The sequence below is a fragment of the Malaclemys terrapin genome, chromosome 15 (assembly GCF_027887155.1).
Source record: "Malaclemys terrapin pileata isolate rMalTer1 chromosome 15, rMalTer1.hap1, whole genome shotgun sequence".
Lineage (NCBI taxonomy): Eukaryota > Metazoa > Chordata > Testudines > Emydidae > Malaclemys > Malaclemys terrapin.
In genome coordinates this window covers 7,142,185-7,164,941 of record NC_071519.1, presented here as the reverse complement: position 1 = coordinate 7,164,941, position 22,757 = coordinate 7,142,185, and the positions used below count along the sequence as shown (strand labels likewise).

At 47.7% G+C, this 22,757-nt stretch overlaps 1 protein-coding gene and 1 non-coding gene across 2 annotated transcripts in view; one reads left to right on the top strand and one right to left on the bottom strand.

Moving 5' to 3' along the window:
• The window catches only part of LOC128822969 (zinc finger protein 501-like), a 348,938-nt gene that overhangs the window by 161,585 nt on the left and 164,596 nt on the right, over nt 1-22,757 (top strand). The gene's annotated exons all lie outside the window — the stretch shown is intronic.
• TRNAA-UGC (transfer RNA alanine (anticodon UGC)) lies at nt 14,054-14,125 on the bottom strand. The gene has a single exon. It is a non-coding gene; the product is annotated as a tRNA-Ala (tRNA).

Sequence of the window (22,757 nt, the reverse complement as noted above, 5' to 3'; positions counted from 1 at the left end):
CTCCAAACCCCTGCTCAAAGCAGGACCAACGCTAATTAAATCATTCCAGCCAAGGCTTTGGCAAGCCGGGCCTTAAAAACCGCTAAGGATGGAGATTCCACCACATCCGTAGGTAACCCATTCCAGTGCTTCACCACCCTCCTAGCAAAATAGTGTTTCCTAATATCCAACCTAGACCTCCCCCACTGCAACTTGAGATGATTGCCTCTTGTTCTGTCATCTGCCACCACTGAGAACATCCAAGCTCCATCCTCTTTGGAACCCCCCTTCAGATAGTTGAAGGCTGCTATCAAATCCCCCCTCACTCTTCTCTTCTACAGACTAAATAACCCCAGTTTCCTCAGCCTCTCCTCATAAGTCATGTGCCCCAGATCTCTAATCATTTTCATTGCCCTCCGCTGGACTCTCTCCAATTTGTCCACATACCTTCTGTAGTGGGGGACTAAAACTGGATGCAATACTCCAGGTGTGGCCTCACCAGCGCCAAATAGAGGGGAATAATCACTTCCCTCATTCTGCTGGCAATGCTCCTACTAATACAGCCCGATATGCCATTGGCCTTCTTGGCAACGAGGGCACACTGCTGACTCTCGTCCACTGTAATCCCCAGGTCCTTTTCTGCAGAACTACGGCTTAGCCAGTCGGTCCCCAGCCTGTAGCGGTGCATGGGATTCTTCCTTCCTAAGTGCAGGACTCTGCACTTGTCCTTGTTGAACCTCCTTAGATTTCTTTTGGCCCAATCCTCTAATTTGTCTAGGTCACTCTGGACCCTATCCCTACCCTCCCGCATATCTACCTCTTCCCCCAGTTTAGTTTCATTCGCAAACTGAGGGTGCAATCCATCCAATCATCCAAATCATTAATGAAGATGTTGAACAAAACCAGCCCCAGGACAGACCACTGAGGCACTTCTCTTGATACTAGCTGCCAACTAGACACCAAACTGTTGATCGCTCCCCATTGAGCCTGACAATGTAGCCAGATTTCTTTCCACCTTATAGTCCATTGACCCAGCTCATACTTTTTTAACTTGCTGGCAAGAATACTGTAGGAGAACATATCAAAAGCTTTACTAAAGTCAAGGTGCATCACGTCCACCACTTTCCCCATATCCACAGAGCCAGTTATCTCATCATATAAGATTTTGCAATATTTTGGTGTGTCATTGATACCAATGAAAAAGAAATTAAACATGAAGTTATTGGTTAAAGAGTAAGATGCTAATGATGTGATAACCTGAATTATATTGGAAAACTGAAGGATATATTGGTTTTTTTTCTTTTTGTTACTAATATAGGCAATGGTGGTTAATACTGAACAGCTTATTTGGGGTAATTAATCCCCCTTGGACAGAGGAGCTTGGGGTGGGGAAATATGTGAGAAAAGTAATGGATCTGAGAATACAAGCGCCACAGAGAATTTAATTATTTGTATTTCAAATGGAATTCATTTGAATAAGTGCTAAAGTAAATGTCTGTAAAGAGGAAAACAACTTAAGGACACAATTTGTGCAACCTTTTTCCCTAGTTAGATTTTAAGGATCGTGGAGTTCCCACTCTCTCTTGTTTGCAAAGGAAAGATGTGAGATGTGTCATGAGATACACACACTTTATTAATAAGAATTGTGATGGATGCATGACACAGTGAGTATCTTTGGGGTTCACACATCCACGATTAATGTGGTTTGCAACAAGAGCTATTTTAGGAAAACTGCTGAGTTAAAGGAGACTTTTCCAAACTGATGTTAGCCGAAAGTCTACCTCATTCCAACAGGACTGGTGTTAGTACTTGTTAGTAAAAATAATACCTTTACTTCTTTCTATATATATGATTCATATATATGTTTACTATTCTTTAGAATCTTTATCTTCCACAAAGAGTATGTCTGAATTCTAAGGCCCAGAACACAGGTCTTGACCAATGTGTAACCCTATTCAGGAATTTATTCATTATGCTGTATTTAATAACTCTAGGGTGCCTTCATGTCTGTACAACTCTTTATATTCTTGGAAACCATCTCCTTAACATATAAATAAAATGCTAACATAGGCCTATATAGATTAGGGACACTAATAAGAGATTATTGTTATAGCAGATTTTTTCTGTTGGGGAAATCAACATGGAAGAGTGATTTGGGGGTAAGAAAGATCCACTGAGAGATACTAACTTGAAGAATTGTTAGTCCTCTCAGCTGTAAATAATCATACCTTCTCCCATGAGTCGGGTAAACTGAGAATGTTCAGAAATGACACCAGAACATACATTTCTGGGAGACTATTCTTGGCAAGTAGGTTTCCTTTGTTTGAAATCCTATCCAATGATACCGATGTGGGAACTTAGTTGGGGGAATGAAAACTGCACAGATGCAGGACAGACACATATCCAGCTCTTAGTCTGACAACAAAGGGCAGTAATGGATCTATTTATTTCTGTATTCTATATAGTGCTATGCTAATCTCTGATTAATAATCTTAGATTAAATCTTTTCAATTGAGCCTGTTATTTCGACAATCTCGAGTCATTAACTCAGACATACAACAACTGGGCATGTTGTCTGTATCCAAGGCATAGTTCATATCTGATTTACCTGGAAGATCTCAGGGGAGACACCATGAATTGGGATAAGCTGGAATTGTCATCCACAAACACCAAGGGAAAGGCTGAAGTCCTTTGCCTTTCAGGTCACCAGGGTGTCTAAGAGAGACTGGTCCCCCCCCCCCTGGGAAGGAGCTCACAAAATCAGTGACAGGGTAGGCCTGTATTCTCTGCTAGGGGGGAGTGCTGAGCCAGTTACCCCATCACTTGGTTCCTTGACCAGTTCCAACTCCTACCACACAAGTCCAAAAACTGAAAGAGCTGCAGAGTTCCAACCCCTTCTCATTGTAGTACTTTTCCTTTTTCTGTTTTTTCTCTTTCCTTTGCATTAGCGGGGAGATGTCCTGACCTTTCTATAATATTAGAGTGTGGCTCAGTGCATTCCCCTGTGTTGATCACCCACAAAATCCACAAAGGAAGGCATCAGATAGACTAGTTGCCCTAATCTTTGAAGCCCTAAAACCCTCCCCAATGACATCGCTGAGTGTGCGTTTCATTCTGTGCAAGCACACCAATAAAGTTGTCAGCTATAGTCAGAACTGTTAGACTTCTGCTCATGAAAGCCTCAGTAAGGGCTGTGTTTGTGGAAAGAGAAGGATTAACCACACAAGAATTCAGTCAAAGGAGGAAGCTTTAATTGGCTTTGAGGTTGTAGTTTAAAGACAAACAATCCTTTGGTTTCCGTATTGAAATATATAACAAGCTCAATGTGGATGGCACAGCATGGGTGAAGTTCTCTGAGGTTTTCAACTAACTGGACAGCCGCCTCCTTGGCTTCCTGTTTTAGGATTTATAAGGGTTGATGATCCGTTGTATTAATTTGATCATTTGATATGGTGATAACATGATTCCTATGCAATAGCATTGTTAATGCATTGATTTACTGATTTTGACCTTAACATGCTAACAGTGCATTCACCCCCATAGTTAGTTTAGTCATGTATACAATAGTTTAGTCTTAGTAATGTGTGTACTTGATTTTGTTTTTTTCATTTTAATAAAATGTATAAAGGGAATCCGGAGCTATTTCTTTCAATAAGCAACGTGGGCCAGAACTGCAGAAAATCAGGGTGGAGATCAGCGAGTGGACCTTGAATTGCCATCTAAATTAACCCTTTGGTTCTTACAAGGAGAAACCAAACGGAGCATCCATCTCAGCTTCAGCTGTAACTGGAGGGACTCTGGGCATCACAAGGGAAAATGAGCTCCCCCTCCCAGGTTTTTGGGAATTGGGTGGGGTAGTGTGGATGAGTGAGGAGGGGTCAGTGAGGTGGGAAGTGTCTGTCCATAGTGGACAACCTTAACTGTTCATTTCCTGGTTTTCAAAAGTTTGAATTTTGCTGACATTGAGGTTCTGAAAGGAATAACATCTCACCAGGCAAACTTCAGTAGGCATTAACCAAGTTTTTTGCCCTTTAATTAATAGAAGCAAGGGAGGTCCTGGCTGCCAACTAGCTATTAACCAGCTATCAAGACCAACTCCAGGGCTAGATAGATGGAAAGAAAGCAATGAAAATGCCCATTAGAAAAGACTCCTTTAAAACAAATACATCTCTCCTACCTGCCTGGCTAATGGTGGGAAGAAGCAAAAGAAAGTGACTGAATGCCATTCTCTAAGGGAAAGGTTTCACACCTCCATCTTGGGTGTCTTTGTTGTAAAGGTGAAGAGGAAGAAAAGTCAATTGAATTCACAGGAAGAAGTTAGATTTCTTCCCCTTTCCAGGCCCCAGAGAGTGAATGTTGTTTTCCTTGTAGCTCTTTGCTTTATTAACTCCTCCCCCTTGGTCTGAATTTCTTCTAGTAACAAACTCTAGTTTTGCTGCCTTCAGTAGCTCAACGTGTGTAGGCTTTGATGAGTAAGGGCCATTTCATTTCCCATTCAACCTGCCTCACATACACATGAGACCTCATTCCCTCACCCTGTGCCCTGCCCATGTGTGTGTCTATTCACACCCCATTCATTCTTCCACTCTCCATTTGCACAGATTCCCTTCCCAGGGAGGAGGGTTTAGTGCCTATGGTTAACACGTTGTCAAGGTGTCACTTAAATTTCAAAAACCCTAGTAGATCTTGGCAGCCCCCAGCTCTTCCTGCTCCCTCTCTCCCTTGGCAGTTCAGCTGGGCTGCAAAACCTCCCCAGTCAGTTTGACATCACAAAGAGACTGTTGGTTTCCCAGGTAACCAGGTAACTAGGCAATGAAACCCTCTTTGCAGGGGTCTGGCTGCAGGGGCCTGGTCTGAGCCTGGCATGAGTGGATCTACACTACACACTAAGCGTGGGATCCAACTCAGGTTTGCGCCCAAGCCTCAAGTCTGTGCAGACACAAATCAGTCCGACTTGGGTCAGCAGGCACTCATGACCCAGGTCCTAGGACACAGCTAGGGAGGATGGTCAGATCCTGAGCCCAGTCCGTCATTGGACAGTGGAGACACAGGTCAAGTGGCAGATCCAAGTCAGAATGGCTGCGTAGTGCAGTGTGGGCATGTAACACAACCCTCCCACCCCCCTCAGTCCTCGATGGTGGATCAGGCAGAAGAGGATCGTTGGATCCCAATGGCTGTGAAAGCAGGTGAAGGCTGCAGCGAGCTGGGATCTCCAGTCATCTCAGACTTTCCCTGCCGCTGGGCCCCAGACCTCCTGCTTGTCATGATCATGTGGTTGCTGCTGGAGCACCAGCTGCCCCACGTTTAAAGAAAACACTTGCAGGCTTCTACCATGCCCTGAAGGCATGTCTCAAGAAAACTGATGTAGACATCCCAAATAGGAGGGTGACCAGATGTCCTGATTTTATGGGGACAGACCTGATGTTTGGGCTTTGTCTTATATAGGCACCTATTACCACCCACCCACTGTCCTGATTTGTCACACTTGTTATCTGGTCACCTAATTGCAAGCTGGGAGGAGCAAGCTACCAACTGACCTCAATGGTGCCACATCCTCCATCAGGCAGTGCCTGCTTTGAGGAGAAGCATCTTCCCCTCCAAGCGGAAAAGAGAGAGAGAAAAGGAAGGAAAAAGAAGAACTTTCTCCCAGCAGGCAGCTGACCTGCCAGGAAATCTCTGTACCTACTGCAGGAAGATCTGTGGTCCCAGGCTTGGACTCCTGAGTCATCTCAGGATCCACATGTAAATCCATGCTGGAGATCATCCTCGAATTGAGGGATCGGCGCCGGTGAGTGACATGTCACACAACTGTGACACCTGGGTCAATCACATGTAAGCCCAGGTTCACAATGCAGTGGGGCTAGTTAAATATGGGCTTGGAAACAACCAAGCACAGGTCACACAGACCTTTGAGAGACATGTCACCTTGAACCCTGCTGATTTTCCTCTTCTTGATAGGTTTCTTAGAACCACTAAGAGCTGTAGGTTTGTCACAGGACAAACAGCCCTTGTTTGTCTCTGAGATAATCTAGTCTGGGGCTGGCTGGATGAGGAAAGAGAAGGGCAGAACGATTATTGTGGAAGAGAGGCTGAGTCAGAAGCTCATTGCACATCCAGCACTGACCAATTGCACTGCTGATTCTTCTCGTGAGACAAAGGCCGCCTTCACAGACTCAGCAAATTAAATCTAGAAAGGGGATGGACATTTTTATATGGCATTTACTCTAGATTTTAAGAAAGGAAAATTCAACAAATAGAAGTTCCATTCTGATCAGTTGTAGTGACCAGTCAGTGTGTGATCAGCAAAGCGGGGCCTTTAGATCCACCATACAGATGTCTGCCATGTCAATAGAGTAGCAGCCGTAGTAGGTTGTTATCCTGTATGTAGACTGGCCATTGGTTTGGGGAGGGGGGGAATGAGACACACACACACTTCCAGGGAATTTCACAGCTATTTGCTATCAGCTGGGGAATGTAGAAAATGCACTATCCAACCACGGCAGTATCCCTATGCATCTCCAATAATTCCCATCATCCCCCCCACTCCCACACATGCTCCTAACTTCCTTCCACCCTCAGTGGCTCCTGGCTCTGTCTCCTCCCTGCTCCTCACCCTTTGCATTGGGAGCAGGCTGGTTACTCCATCTATTCCACCCTGTTTGTTGCCAGAATTGGGATCCTGGAGAGACACACTCCCTGCTCTCCTTGCTGGTGCTTGGTACCACACCAAACCCTGGTTTCCTCTCCATGGCTGCAGAGTAGAGGGAGCACTGTGGGATGGGATGAGAGTTAAGGAGGGTGGTGGAAGGCAGACAGCTTGCAGAGGAGGAATTCTCTCTTTCTCTACTTTCTGTTCTTTCCTTTTCCTCCCAGGATGGTGGCTTGTATTTCAGATGAGACTGTTACTGAGAATTCAGGAGGGAGAGCAGAAAGAGCCTGTGAGCTCAGGGGAACCTGCTCCCATCCTGAATTCCATCCCAGCTGGGTTCTGCTAGATGGGAGGGACCCAGAGCTCTGTTTGCAGCAGGAGCTTGAGCATTTACACTGCAATTAAATAGCCTGAGCCCTGTGAGCCCGAGTCAGCTGGCACAGGCCAGCAATGTGGTTTTCAATTGCAATGTAGACATGCCCTCAGCCCCTGTGCAGGGCTGTACCTGTAGCTCTAGCCCTGAAGGGATGGTGCCACTGTGTGGCCGATTTATCCATTCCAGGCTGGGGTGCTTTTCCAGGGAAACGCATTTTCTCTGTAGGGAGCCAGTAGCAGAAAAACCTGTTTCTGGCTGTCTGAGCTACAGCGTTAGACCTCATGGATACTCTCTCTTGTTCATCTGCAGCCTCTTCCTGTCCCTTTCTCCCATCTGGCCCTGGTACCTTGTCTTGCCTTGGTTCCTACTTCTGTTCTCTTGGGTCAAATCCGCCAGCTCTGGCAGAGTTCTGGGGGATTTGGGGGAAAGGTGGGGTTTTTTTATTGTTGTTTGTTTGTTTGGTGGAGGATCACAGTGATGGTTGTTGAGTCACACCAGGATGTGTTTTGTGAATCTTCTTCCAGCCAAGCAATGCACTGGAAGGACCCCTGCTTGAAATTCAGCCATTGAGCTCCTGCCCTTTGAGCTGGGGCTGGTGTTATTTTATAACCAGCAACAGAGGGAGTGTGTCCCTGACACTTTCCCCAGGGTCTGCCTCCCAGCACTTTATTCATGGCAGGTTGGAATCTTACTCTAGCACCAGGGTGACAATGTCCCTGGTTTAGTCGCACACAGCAATCCCATTGAACAGCAGGAAGGAAAAGCCTGGGCTTTAGTATATTTCTAAAACACTGCATGTGCTTGGACACCTTTAAGTTCCCTGTGTGTCAGGGTAACACCCACCTCTGCATGTGGCTTGAATGAACAAACAATAACGTAGCAGAGCAGGGCACGGGAAGGAAAACTAGATGAAAGGAACTTTTGTGCAGTAGTTCGGTCTCTGTGCCGGGATAATATAGCGAATTCCAGAACTGTGCATGGGGGTAATAAACCTTAACCCGTTATTTTGCCTATAGCCAAGCTCCTGGGCATAAAATCCACTGTTCTTAATGGGGGTAGGAGTCAGCAATTATTAAATTAAAATATCTTCAGGGAAGTAGCTGCAAGTGGTCCCCAAAGGTTTCTTTGTGTTCACATCGGTACAGGAATGAGGCATAAAGCAGAAATGCAGGGGAGGGGCTCTGAATTTAAATCAGTTTTAGAGAGAAATGCGTTCAAACACAGTGAGACTCGATGTATGGAAGAAATAACAAGTGATCCCCAGCTCCTTCCCCCAAGCCTCAGGTGGGGATTAGCTGCCAACAGCTGCGGCTGCTGCTCTGAGGGGAGCGGTATAAGCTGTCTGCCTGTGAATGCAGCCCACCAGCTGGCTCTCCTGGGGCAGAGGGTGAGTTGCTGGGCAGGGATGCTGCACCGGCTGGGGTCTGAAATATGAACAGGGGTCTAAGGAACCGGCCTCCAGTGGGGGTCGAGGATGCTGAGGCAGTGGAATCTCAGCATCATAGTCATGAAGAGTCAAAGCTGCTTGGGGGTGAGGATGGGGGGCAATGGCCCAACTGGATTTTTTGCGCATCCCTTTAACTACTTGCCCACAACAACCTGGCAGCCCCCAGCTTTCTCTCTGCACTACGATCATGTGCTCTGTGGAAAGGGGCTTCTAGGAATCGGTATTTCCAGAGTCAAAAGGGAGAAGGAAAAGTTAATGCCTTAGAAAACTCTGTGTATGTATGTGTGTGTTAGATGGATGGGAGGGTGTCTAGAAACCACTCTGCTATAGTCTCTTTTCTCTGATTTCCTTAAGAAAATATGAAGCAGGGAGCAAAAACAGTCACCATCTCTGAGGCTTGAACTCAGGACCTTCAAATTATGAGACTGATGCACTGCCAACTGTGTTAAGAAGGCTTGCAAAAACCTTAGTCTCGGTGCATATATGACCCTCCTACAGCAGGGAAACTGCCAGAGGTGTGCTGGAAGAGGCAGGGATATCTGCTGCCCAGAGACCTATCCTGACAGCTTTCTCAGCACCAAACAAATCAACTCCCCCTGCCACTGAACAAATACACCTGGGACTAAGAGCAGCACTGGGGGTTTTCTTTTTTCCACTTCTGCTGGAGTGGGCAGGCGTCCTGGAGGCCTTTCTGGAAAAGAATTGGGAACTGAGTTGGGAAAACCAGTTTGAAAACAACAATCTCAGGTTTACACTCATTTATTTATAATATTAAATAATCCTTCTATTTGAGTGTCACAATCAATACAATTGCTTCAGCCTGATAGTTTCCCAAAGGGAAAATTTAACTTCTTCCTTGAGTGATTGTTCATGTCTGTTCCACAAAAGGTGTGCATGCTCGCCATGTGCACCAGTGTTGGAAGTTTTTCCCCTAGCAGTACCAGTAGGGGAGCACCCTAGTGACCCCTGGAGTGGCACCTCCATGGCGCGGTATAAGGGGCGCTGCACGCTCCCCCCACCCTCAGTTCCTTCTTGCCACCAGTGAAGGTGCTTTAGAACTGCTCTGCTCCAGCTTTGCTACAGCTCATCCCCAGAACGCTTGTTCGTTCAGTGTATGGTACCTGTAGTTAGTAGTTGATTAGTTAAGCTTAGTTTAGTTAGTGCGCCCGGGCCGCAGCATGCCCCATGCCCCAGGTTTTAAGTCATGCGACACTTGTAGGTGACTGATGCCAGTGAGTGATCCTCAGACAGACTGTTTACGCTGTTTGGGGAAAACCCATCTCAGCAATCACTGCAAGATTTGCAAGTTGTCTAAGTCTCGGACAAAGAGAGAGAGAGACATTAGGTTCCGGGCCACCCTGATGGAGTCAGCGTTGACCTCAACTCCGGCTGCCACTCCGAGTCGGCACCGGGTACCACAGTGTCGGTACGCAGCAACCCACCAGCTCCATGTACCAGTTGGCACCGCTCTCCATCCATAGGACACACCAAGAAAGCTAAGAAGAGGCCTTCTTTGTCATGGCACCAGAGCAAGACTGGGGGAGAGGATAGACCCATGCTGGGCAGTCCTCGGTCCCCATTGGCCTCTCAGACTCCGACTCAGGTTGAGCGGAGTAGCTCAGCCCGTTCAGAGCAGCCTTCCCCAGATGTCCATATGCCCTCCATGCCAGAGGCCCTGCAAGCGGCTCAAGACTTTATGGCCATGCCGGTACCAGTAGGGTTACCATACATCCGTTTTTTCCCGGACATGTTTGGCTTTTTGGCAATTCCCCCTGGACGGGGGTTTGATTGCCGAAAAGCCAGACATGTCCGGGAAAATGCCGGCCGGGCACTTCCCCTCCCGCGGCGGCTCTGCTCCTTCCCTGACTCTTCGGCTCTGTTTAAGAGCCGAGCTGCCTGAGTGCTATGGGCTTCAGGCAGCCCCCTTGCCTCCAGACCCCAGCCGCCGGCTGGGCACTTCCCCTCCCGGGCTCCGGTGGTGCAGGGTCCGGAACCATGGGGGCTGCCCGAAGCTGGTAGCGCTCGGGCAGCTTGGCTCTTAAACAGAGCCAAAGAGTCAGGGGAGGAGCAGAGCCTCCGGCCGCGGCGGCTCTGCTCCTCCCCTGACTCTTTGGCTCTGTTTAAGAGCCGAGCGCTACCGGCTTCGGGCAGCCCCCATGCCTCCGGATCCTGCGCCCCCGGCTGGGCGCTTCCCCTCCCGGCTCCAGCTGCGCTGGGGAAGCGCCGGCCGGGGGCGCAGGGTCTGGGGGCTGCCCGGCAAACCGTGAAGCCGGTAGCGCTCGGGCAGCCCTTTTCGCGTGGCTGGGAGTGGGAGGGAGATGGGGGCGGAGTTAGGGCGGGGTTGGGCGGGGAAGGGGCAGAGTTGGGGCAGGGCTGGGGGTGGGAAATGGGCGGGGTCAGGGCCCTGTGGAGGGTCCTCTTTTTTTATTTGTTAAATATGGTAACCCTAGGTACCAGGAGCACTGCCAATGTTGGCCCCGCAGTCCAGAGGCAAGCCGCCACTGGGATCTTCGCAGTCGCCCCTGACTCAGTACTGGTCTGGTTGAGAGAATGTTCCTGATGCTATTTGCCGCTTAGCAACCATCCTGTGCATAGTCCATGCAGGTTGGCGTTGACCCCCACCGGGTTGTCTGGCTGGGTTCTGTCTGACAGAGGCTCCAAGCACCGCTCCACCTTGAGGAGCAGATACCAACGGGACCGACGCAGATGACGCCAAAGGTCCTTGTGTCATCAGGGCTACTGTAGCCAGTCGTGACATGAACATTGATGCTGTTCTCGTTCATCATCTCGCTCCAGGACCCCACCCTGGCACCACTCCCATAGCCCCGGGCGTTGATTGCCGTCGCTTCGCCGTCGTGGATCTGCCTGCCAGAGCCGATCACGGAGCAGCTGCTATCGGTGGTACCATTCCTCCATGTTGGGGTTGTGGTCTTGTGGTTGGCACTGGCCCCAGCATTGCCCTCCTCCCAGTCCAGGGACAGTGGCAGGTCGTATGTCAGCCCAGCCTCCCTCCGTAGTCGTCCATCAATGGGTCAGGCCAGCCAAGCTGAACAGCCTGCTCCGCCGGTGCTACATCAGGTGCAGTGGCACTGGGCCTCCTGGCCGGCACAGTGGTACCAGTGGACACCATGGCCCCCGACGCAGCCCCTGGTGGGGGCTCGCTCGGTGGAAGGAGCTTCTGAATGGCTGTCGGCCTCCCTCTCTTGGCCTCCTAGGAAGGAGTCGGTAGGATGCACGTCTTCGGCACCATGCCCACAGAGCGACTAGGGGGTGGATCCTCTGGTACTGGTGGACACGCAAAGTACCGCGCCTGTCTCCTCACCCTGACCTGATGAGGCGATTACAGCCCCTCTTCCCTCTGTCCCACAGGAGGACTCTAAAGCCCACCAGGAACTATTGAAAAGGGTGGCATCAAACCTCAACCATCAGGCAGAGGAGGTGGAGGAGCCCTCAGACTCCCTCTTTAACGTCCTGTCTGCCTTGGTACCAGGCAGGGTGGCCTTGCCACTCCACAAAGGGGTGGTGAAAATTTCAAATGCCTTATGGCAAGCCCTGGCCTCACTGCCCCCCATCTCTAAGAGAGCAGAACGCAAGTATTTTGTGCCACCAAAATATGAAATATGTATCACCCATGGGTGGGGCTGAAATTTTGTATCTGACATTGTAGCTCCACTGTTATTTTATTGAATTGCATTAAAACAGCAAGTCAAGAATGTCTCCTAAGGGCCAGGCTCTGTGCCATGTAAACAGCTGCCACTGCTCTCCAGAAGTCTGTGCATTCCACACAGCAAAGTACAAACCTGCTCTGAACTGAGGGTTATCAGACAGTGACAGGGTTGGTAACACAAACAGTTCAGATTATATACCCTGCTAGGTCCCTTTATTTTAATCATTAACCCAGGACATGCCAGGCAACTGTTAACCATGGTGTTATCTTCATCTTAAAATACCTCTCAGTACATTTAACAGAGGAAGTGAAACCCCCTCCCACAAATGGCTCCCTCTTATGGAGTTGTACCACACCTGCCCCTGGACACTGGTTTCATACTGTCAAATCTTTTTCTCTCCAAACTCATCCTTATCCCAATCTATGCACCAACCTCCACATTTCAGAGTTTAGAATTTACTTTCATTACCCTAGTATGGTACTTTCTGTGTGAATTAGGCAAAGCAAGATGGGGAAGCTACATGGGTAGTGAAAACCAATGCTCCAGGTGAGGCCTGAACTCAACCCCAGCAGTGTCCCCGCTACATTAACCAGTTGCACCACTGCAGGTGCTTCTTAGACAAAGTTAGGAAGCAGGCAGTTATCAGTCTCTGTGGTTCACACCTTTGCCTGGTAATTGAAAGGGTGATGGTTCAAACCTAACTAAAGATGCAGCTTTTCAGCGATGAGACTGCAGTACATTTTAACAGGAAGAAAATCTCCCTATTCTGGTCTAGCCCCATTTGACTACTTCTGGCCATCTTATTTCTCCCCCCTCAGTCTCTTTCCTTCCCCATTGGGGGCATGCAGAGAGGAGCCCCAGTCAGTCTCTGTCACAGAAAGTCTGTATCCCATAACATAGAGTGAGGGAGGGGTCACTCTAAAACATTGATAATGGGTGGGGGAGGGGTATGCATGGCTATGGGGATATAGGATGGAGAACTAACAGTGGGGCCCAGAGAGATTCCCCCAGATAGGGGAGATCCCCTGCTGCCCACCGTCAGCCAGCTGTGGGAAGAACAACTTGGGATTGCTTGGGGAAGCCACCTTTAAAAACACAAGTGTAACATGCTAATTATATTTAAATAATATCAAAGCCTCCTCAAACCCAGTGTCACAGTCACTGGAATGACTTTGTCCTGATGTTTTGTTTGCCAGCTGCAGCCACAAAATAAGTCAAATTACAGTTCCCATTCGGAGTAATGCACACAGAAGAATCCGGAGGCTTTTAATTCCTTAGGTTCTGCCATCCTATGCTGTGGCCATTTCATTTCATTTCTATTTATCGTTGTGCAAAGCATCGTTAGGCCCTTGGGAGAGACCAGAGCTGAGGCTGCATTCATTTAACCTGCCAAAAAAACAGATTATTGTCCATGGGATCACTGTAGGGGGGTTGGGTCCCACTGTGTCTTTTCTGTCTCTATGACAGGCCAGGCTGCAATAACTGGGGCATCTGAGCACCCAGGACCTTCTGTGGGGCTGCCATTCCCCTTCCCCTTCTATGGTCTCATCTGTCATTGATTCCAGCCATTTTCTATCCATCATCAGCACCATCCCAAGCAAGCTGCACTCACCTCAAAAAGACAGTGTCCTCTGTTGAGTGTAAATCACTGACCTCTCTCCTCCTGAGCACTGACTGCCCCTCTGTTTCCTTGCCTCTCAGTCTGTGCAGATGGGACCTTTCCCTCCCGTACCCTTCTCCTTCTTCATCCACCATCGGCCCAAACAGCACAGCCGGTGGGAATCTTAAAAGTACAGAGGTGATTTAGGAGCAGAAACCCCCACAGACCTTCCATGCAATTGGCACTTGCCCCTCACTGACCAGGATTGAAGCTCATGCACGGAGACTGCTGGCTCTTCTGGGTGTGAGCAAAGCAGCAGGGTGAAAAGAAAATTCGGAGATGCTGGGGATTGAACCCAGGGCCTCATACATGCAAAGCATGTGCTCTACCACTGAGCTACATCCCCAGATGGACTTCAGAGTAGCAGCTGTGTTAGTCTGTATCCATAAAAAGAACAGGTACTGCTGTTCTTTTTCCAGATGGGCTGTGTGTGCTAATGGTTACATTCAGAGCCCTCCTGGTTCCAGCACATCCAGTGGCCTAAAAGTAGCATGGGGGAAACATTCCCTACTCTGAGGGCCAAACCTGCTGTCCTGGAGGTTGGTGGTTCTTAGGGGTCACTTGCAGCAGAGCCAGATTCTATGTGTGGGGCAGAGAGAGTGCATGCCCTGGACTCAGGGTGCAGAGATACACTCAGCCCTCCCCCCTGCATTGGGTGGGGGGGTGCTGCAATCCCCTGCTGCAAGGTAATTGGTGGGGGGTGCTGTGAACTACTCAACACCTGACCCTGGTGGCAGAAGTGTGTGGGAAGCTCCAGGCAGGGCTGGCTCTAACTTTTTTGCCGCACCAGGCAAAAAAAAGAGCGCTGCCCCGCCGTATCCCCGCCCACCCAGCACCACACAACCTGAAGCCCCACCCCCAGCGCCATGCTTCCCCTCCCATCAAGAACTGTGATGAATGGAGAAACTCCCCTCCCCAGGAACAATGAAGAAAACAGAAAGAGATTCACCACAAACTGGACAGTGACAGACTTGGTTGCATCATGTTGCAGTGAGATAAAGAAGCTGGAATTGTGGGACACCGGAGTTCTGCTCCCAGGGATTTGAAACACTTGCAGCATTGAAAGCGAGCTCCAGGCTTATCACCAGGTGAGTCTAAATTAGCATGAAACTTCCAAGTGTGTCAGAAAGTCAGCCTTGGGCAGAAGAATCAAACTCTGGTCTCCTGTAGCACTAGCAGGGATACTCACCCCTATCTTATCAAGCAGGTAAGTAGTATAAGGGCCCTGCCGTCAATCAAAGCATAACCCCGCCCCTTGACCCCTTAAGCCCCGCCCCTTGACCCCATCGGTCCCTCCCGCCTATCACCGGAAGTCCCACCCCATGGGGTATTCCTTCCAGGGTTAAGGTGCCACCTGACCGGAAGCAAGGTGTGTCATGTGACCCCTCTAAGAACTCCCCCCACCACCCTCTACCAATCAGGAGGGGTTTCGTGCCGATAGGACCGCCCCTAGAGGAGATTTTGACCAATTAGGGTGACTTCCGGGGGTGGGGTGACCCATCCGGAAGTGGGTCATGTGACCCCTCTAAGAACTCCCCCCACCACGCTCTACCAATCAGGAGGGGTTTCGTGCCAACAGGACCGCCCCGAGAGGAGATGTTGACCAACCAGGGTGACTTCTGGGTTAGGGTGACCCCTCCGGAAGGGAGTCCTGTGACCCCACTAAGAACGCCTCCCAAGGCCCTCCGCCAATCAGAGTGTAGCACCATTACCCCCATAAAGCCCAGCTCCAGACAGAGGAGGCGGCCATCTCTTACCAAGGGCACATGTTTTCGAACGCGCAGAAAGGCTGCTGAGAGGAAACATGGACTCCTTCACCACCCCCGTGAGAACGTCGGACATTGTTTTAGCCCCAACCACCTTTGACCTTGCGTGGAGCAGGCGTTGCATCAGTGACAGTTTCGAGGAGGAGGAGGGAGCGACCGCGGGGAGCCCTTTGGCCCAGCCGTTGCTGGATACGCCGCAACCCGACCCCGAAACCCTCGTGAGACAACCCGATCAACGTGACGGCCTCTCTTTGTCCACCCCCTCAGAGGTGGAAGGCGATCGCGGCTCGGGGGAGGCACCGGCGGACAAAGCGAACGGAAAAGACGGCGCTCAGGTAAAATGAATGATTAAGAAGCGGTGGTCGAGGAGGGTGGGTAATGGGGTAGGAACCGGGGGTTGCGTAAATTAAAGAAAAACAAAAAAAAACCCAAGCAGTGGGGGTGCTTACACGGTTTCTTTTCTGAAAATCTCTCAAAAGGTCGACTATGCCTTTTTAGAGGTCTTTAAAAACTTACACATTGGAAGCCCTGTGGGAGTAAACATATCATGTGTCAGCTGCTTTTGCTCATGTCTGAGACACAGATCTCAAACCAAAGAGGACAAAATGGAAGAATGAACCATCTGAGACTCCCTTATGGTGGGGTCATGGCATCCATTTTTTACAGGTGGCTGTAAAAATGGCCGTGTTAAACCAGGCAATTAATAAAACTTATTTAAATGTGTCAGTATGAATGTGTTCCCTTTCATACTTGTGGTAGTAAAAGACGGTACCGGTAACAGCCATGTCTACACAGACGGCTGTTAAAGAAAATATATTATGCCCCCGGGGAAGTTGGGAGCTTCGGCGGGGTCAACCCTCTTTTTCAAGCAGCCAGAAAGCATAGTAAAACTTTAAACAGAAGACAGGTAACAGCATGGCTTTCAGACCAGGATGCTTACACTTTACACAAACCGGCTCGAATACGTTTTAAAAGAAACAAGACCATTGTTTCAGAGGTGGATGCGCAGTGGCAGGCAGATTTGGTGGATATGCACCGGTTCTCCAACCACAACAGCGGTTTTAAGTACATCTTAACAGTGATAGACATTCTATCCAAATATGCCTGGGCCTTAGGCCTAAAAGACAAGATGAGTGGTGAGGTATCCAAGGCCTTTAAAGCTATTTTCAGTGAAGGTCGCATGCCTCAAAAATTACAAACCGATCGGAGGAAAGAATTTTTAAACAAACCTTTAAGTGGATTGTTAAAGCGGCATGGAGTTTACCATTTTGTTACCGATAATGAAGTCAAAGCAGGGGTTGTGGAGCGATTTAACAGAACTTTAAAAACTAGGATGTGGAGGTATTTTACAGCCCATAGCACCTTTCACTACGTTGACGTCTTACCTGACTTTATAAAGAGTTACAACCAGAGCTTTCACAGAACTATACGTACCAGACCCGTTGATGTTAACCCTTCAAATTCTTTGAAGGTATGGAAAACGGTTTATGGAGATGGTTTTAAAATAAAACCAGTTGTTGCCCCTTTTAGAAAAGGTGACCACGTGAGACTATCTAAAACCAAAGGCACTTTTGAAGAAGGTTATGAACAGACGTTTACCGATGAGATATTTATAGTGGATGAAGCCTTAACCAGGGGCCAGAGACCTGTATACCGCTTAAAAGATTATGAGGGTGAGACAGTTACTGGATCTTTTTACCCTGAAGAATTACAAAAAGTAAACCCCAAACGAGACAGGATTTACAGGATTGAAAAAGTTCTAGCAGAGAAAGGAAAAGGGAGAAAAAAGCAGCTACTGGTGAAATGGTTGGGGTGGCCTGATAAGTTTAACAGCTGGGTGGAAGCTTCTCAACTCTGTGACATCTAGACATGAACAAACAAATGAACAAAAAAAAGATTCCTTCTGCAAGGACAGAGAAAGAGAGAGAAAAATGAGTGATGGCGGGTTTTACATTACTTTGCCCAACATTGCCAGCTCTGCAGTTTTTCCCCAAAACACCACCTCAAACTTTACAATACGGCTAATTAAGCCCTTGGATCTCCCTGGTGCCTGGGAGGTGGGGTTAGTGGAAATACAATACCCGCACAGCTGGAATACTATCAACGAAGACACCCCTTTCGAAATCACCTTTGGAGCTACAACGTGGAATTTCATCCTACGACGAGGTTATTACTCAACCATACCCGAATTACTGGAGCATATGAACAGCAACGTGGCTCGTCATCCCAGACCGCCTGAGGTGGTCATGAACTACGACCCTGTGGGTAGAAAAGTGAGACTTAAATCTACCAATTTTATGTACGTGTTTTCTATTGATGGGGAGCTAGCTAACATTCTGGGTTTGGGCCACAAACGCAACGTCCAAAAATTCCCCTTCTCGGCAGACATCACAGGAGGTTTTAACTCCTTGTATGTATACATGGATATCGTAGAACACCAGTTTGTGGGGGACTTTTCTGTTCCCCTGTTACGCTGCGTCCCTGTCCGAGGAAGGAACAACGAGTTTGTTACCATTACCTACGACAAACCTCATTACATCCCTGTCAGTAAACACCACATTGACACCATCACCATTGAAATAAAGACAGATCAGAACAGACATGTCTCATTTCGCTTCGGCAAGGTGATCATCAAGCTGCATCTGCGGCCGCAGAGAGAGCGAGGTTTCTTAAAAAAAAAAAAAAAAAAGCAAAACCCTATTATGGCGATCCCAAAAAATTATGGCGACCCCACCATCTACAGGAACTATTACAAAGCCCAGGCTGGATACGCCCTTCCTGGATATCATGGGGCCCCTGTGATGTACGGAGCGGGTGTGGGTGGTATATTTCGTAGCCTCTTTCGAAAAGCCGTACCGCTTTTGAGGACGGGGCTAGAGATTATTAAACCCTGCGTAAAAACTGCCGCTCAAAACATAGCTAAAGATGTGGTAGGTCACGTCTCCCGGGCTGTTCTGGAGAAGGTGGGGAATACAGCTTCACAGGAAGGATCGGGGCTGATGTACATTAAAAGGAGGAAGAGAAAGAGAAATACGTCATACCCGCGACGCACAGGTCCCCCGAAACCCTTTAAAAGAAGGGCTTTGACACGCAGGGCCGGCCATAAGCGAAAGTCCAAGAGGAAGCCTGGGCGAAAGAGGAGACGCGCTCTGCCTGGTAAAAGAGACATATTTTAATCAACATGGCTTTTGTTCACTGCGGGTCTGAAGAGTGCACCAAATCCGAACTAGACTTGTTTCAAATAGCCTCTACACAGACCAGCATCGAGAAAAGCATCTACATCAAGGTGCCGCCTCTATCGGCCATTACGGAGTCTGCCCCCATTGACTTTTTTATAGCAGGGAATGGCATAGATTACATGGATTTAAACAAACATGCTGCTGTACCTGTGTTGCAAGATTGTAAAAGGAGACGGAACTGAACTCGCCGTGGACACCGAAGTGGGTCTGGTGAATTACCCCGTGGCCTCTATTTTCAGTCAGTTGGATGTTACGCTGGGAGACCGCCTCAGAAGCCAAAGCAACAACTGCTACCCTTACAGGGCCTTTATAGAATCGGTGCTCAATTACAGCGACAACACCCTCACCACGCAATTTTCCGCCGGCCTGTTTTACAAAGACACTGCTGGACAACATGAAGAAACAGAGTTGGATGGAGGGAATCTAGGGTTTGTGAGGCGTGCAAAGCTGACGGCCGCGAGCAGAACTGTAAAGCTGCTGGGCCATTTACATAGCGACCTGTTTTTTCAAGAAAAACTTTTGTTAAATGGAGTGGATGTGAAAATTAAACTGACGCGCAGTAAAGACGCTTTCTGTTTAATGGGCAGTGCGGCTGAAGGCTTTAAACTGTGCATCGTATCAGCGTCCCTTTTTGTGAAGAAAGTACGGGTGGCCCCGGGAGTCCATCTGGGGCACGCGGAGGCCCTGCTTACCGCTAATGCTAAATACCCCGTGGACCGTGTGGGAATGAAAGTGTTTAGCATCCCTGCGGGCAGCAGGGTCAGTAACCAGGAGAACCTGTTCTTGGGACAGTTACCCAAAATGCTTGTCCTAGGGTTTGTGGATAACGATGCCTTTAGCGGAAATTACGCTAAAAATCCCTTTCATTTTAAACATTACGATATTAATTTTGTGGCCTTGTATGTGGATGGTGAACAGATACCGACCAAGCCTCTGCAACTGGACTTCAAAGCAGGACGCTGCGTGAGAGAATACATGAATTTGGTACAGACAGCTGGTAAACACATGAAAGATCGTTCTCTGTTAATCGACCGTGAGGAGTTTGCACAGGGTTACACCTTGTTTGCCTTTGACCTGTCTCCTGACCAGGAATGCGCTGATCACTATTCCCTGATTAAAACCGGAAACCTGAGAGCAGAAATACGTTTTGGGAAGCCTTTAACGGTTACCGTCAATATGATTGTGTATGGGGTTTTTGACAATGTCATAGAAATAAATCAGAGGAGAAACGTTCTGTTTGACTACATGTGAACATGGACACCGTGCAGCTCTCACATGTCTTATCAACGGACCCTTACACGAAAAAGAATTTCTTAGATGTGTTCCCTTGCGATTGGCTATCAGGAGGCAAGCTGTCTCAGAGGCCCCTAGGCTTGGTGGTGAACACGCATCCACACAACCAACCGGGTGAACACTGGCTCGCCTTGTATCTGGCGGAGCGTAACCGTGGAGAGTTTTTTGACTCATATGGGCAGCCCCCGAACAGTGTGTTGTTTCCTAAAAGCATTATGAAATTTTTAAACAAAAATGCCACAGACATGGTGTTTCACAATAGACAATTACAAGAGCCCCGCTCCGTCGCCTGCAGCTATCACTGTGTGTTTTTCTTACATCATCGTAGCAAGGGTTTATCTTTTGATCGGATTTTAAATTTGTATTCTAACGACTTAGTGCAAAACGACCAGATGGTGATGATGTTTGTAAAAAGGAAATTTAAATTCTTGGGCATGCCTAGTCTTGCTCAAACCATGTTTCAACAAGCCCAGACATGTGTATCTTGCAATGATTTTCATAGCCATGTTACCCAATAAAGCACCCCAGGTGTGGAGTTTAAAGACAAATGATGTTTGGTGTTTGTTTTTTTTTAAACCAATTGAGGAAAAAGTACACAGATTTTTTTTTTAATTATAGAAATGTTTTATTTAAAGCAAAACATTACCATTTTTTTTTTAAATTTAGAATGTGAAAAATGTTACACACTGAGCCATTCAGCTCTTTTAGCCAATTTTCGTTTTTTAGACGGCGAAAAAGGGGTCATAGTTTCTCGATTTACCCCGGTGTCAGCAGTCGAGGCCTTGAGGCGTTCTAAAAGATCTCTGTTGGCCGCATTGCCCATGACGGAAGATGGTATGTTCAGTTCTGCCATGGCATTCATAAACACATCCCATCCTTTAGGTACATGTCTGCTAGGAACAGAGCGAGTCTGGGTGACGGCCCTGACTAAGTCGAGTATATTAGAACCATTAACCACAGAGCCTTTGTACACAAAAGACCCTTTATCGTTCCATGAAGAGAGATTTTTATCCTGGCCCAGCTTATTTAGCAATACTATTGCATTTTTCTTATAACGCTTATTTACATTATCCAACACCTCCTGAGCAACAGAGTCTGAGTTCTTTGGTGTTTCTGGGGGTTTGGCAGTCACACTTTGTTCCTATTCCAGTAGAAACAGACTTATTTTTCCTTTATCCACATCGCTCTGCTTCACGTACATTAGGTACCTTTGAAGCACGGCACTGTAAAGTTTAGCCTTTTCGTATTCGGCCAAGTCAGTTCTTTGAAGAACAGACTTCATTTCAGCATCCAGTAAGCAAGTTGCGGTTGTTCTGATATTTTCCTCTGCTGGAGGGGGAGCCATTAATTGCTCCAACTGGTGGCTGGGAACCAGGAACATTTTTTCTGCATACTCCATTATCAATTAGTTAAAAGCCCCGTTATCAGAGGGATAGCAAAACTTAACAGAGGTCCGATAAACCCCCCCAGACTGCTTCACCAGATGCTTTTTTCTTTTAAGTGAAACCCTTTTATTACAAAAAAAGAAGAACAGGAGTACTTGTGGCACCTTAGAGACTAACAAATTCTAAGGTGCCACAAGTACTCCTGTTCTTTTTGCGGATACAGACTAACACGGCTGCTACTCTGAAACCTTTTATTACACAAAGTTTTTATAAGCGTGCATTTCTGTTTCAGCACACGCACTTGATTCTGTGTTAAAGGTACGTTTCCTTTTAAGGTATTGAGTGCTATTTCTGAGATGGCCGCTTCTAGATTGTCAGAGGCCGAACACAGTATAGCCCTCCTTTGCTGTGGGGACGATTTGCTAAGTAATTTTAAAAGGCCCAGGTTTCTCTTCACACAGCTAGACATGTTTTTGGTCAGCAGCCCCGGCTGTTAAAAAGGGGCCTGCCGATAAGTCATCTCTTTTTATACCTGGCTGTTCTTTTCAAAGTATAAACCGCCGGCCAGTCTGGAGGGAAAAGACCAGTTCTTAGTCTATAAGCTTCTGGTGTGGAAGCATTTAAATCCACCACCAGGTAGCCATAAGGTCTTTTGGTAGCATCCTCAAAAGCTTCTAGAAAGAATTGAGCTTTGCCGGGGTACATTTGCCGAGCGAGCGTAGCAATTTGTAATTTATCCCTGGGGTTTTTGAACAGAACCATGTACTTTGTGTTTAGGTTATTGTGCGACTCCTTTTTCCCTGACAAAATACGTTTTGAACTATATACATAATGCTCAGTTTTCTGTGATGCACGTACTTGGTAAAGGCTCTCTCGATTTCATTGCTTTCACAAGCTGAGTTCATCAGATCGTCTATGATAATCATATTTACTTTATTAGTAGGAAACAAACTGTCATCGTCAAAAGCATCAGGCAGACCCTCCACAAATTTGATAAAGGGATATTTACAAAGCAGTTCTTTATACAGAGGTTGCCAACAACTGTAACACCACACGATATTCTCAGGCATAACAGACAGTGTGTGTTTGGCATTATCCAACACGTTTTTTATAAAGTAACTTTTCCCGCAGTTGCTAGGCCCCGCGAGAATTGCAGAAAAGGGATGTTTCCACCTTGTATCCATTTTTCAAAAACTGTAGGGCAGGGTTTTAAAACCTTCTCCTAGGACCCTCTTGTTGTAAACCACTTTTTGTGTCTTTTTAAGGGTTTTTGTCTCTATTTGCCACTGGTTTTT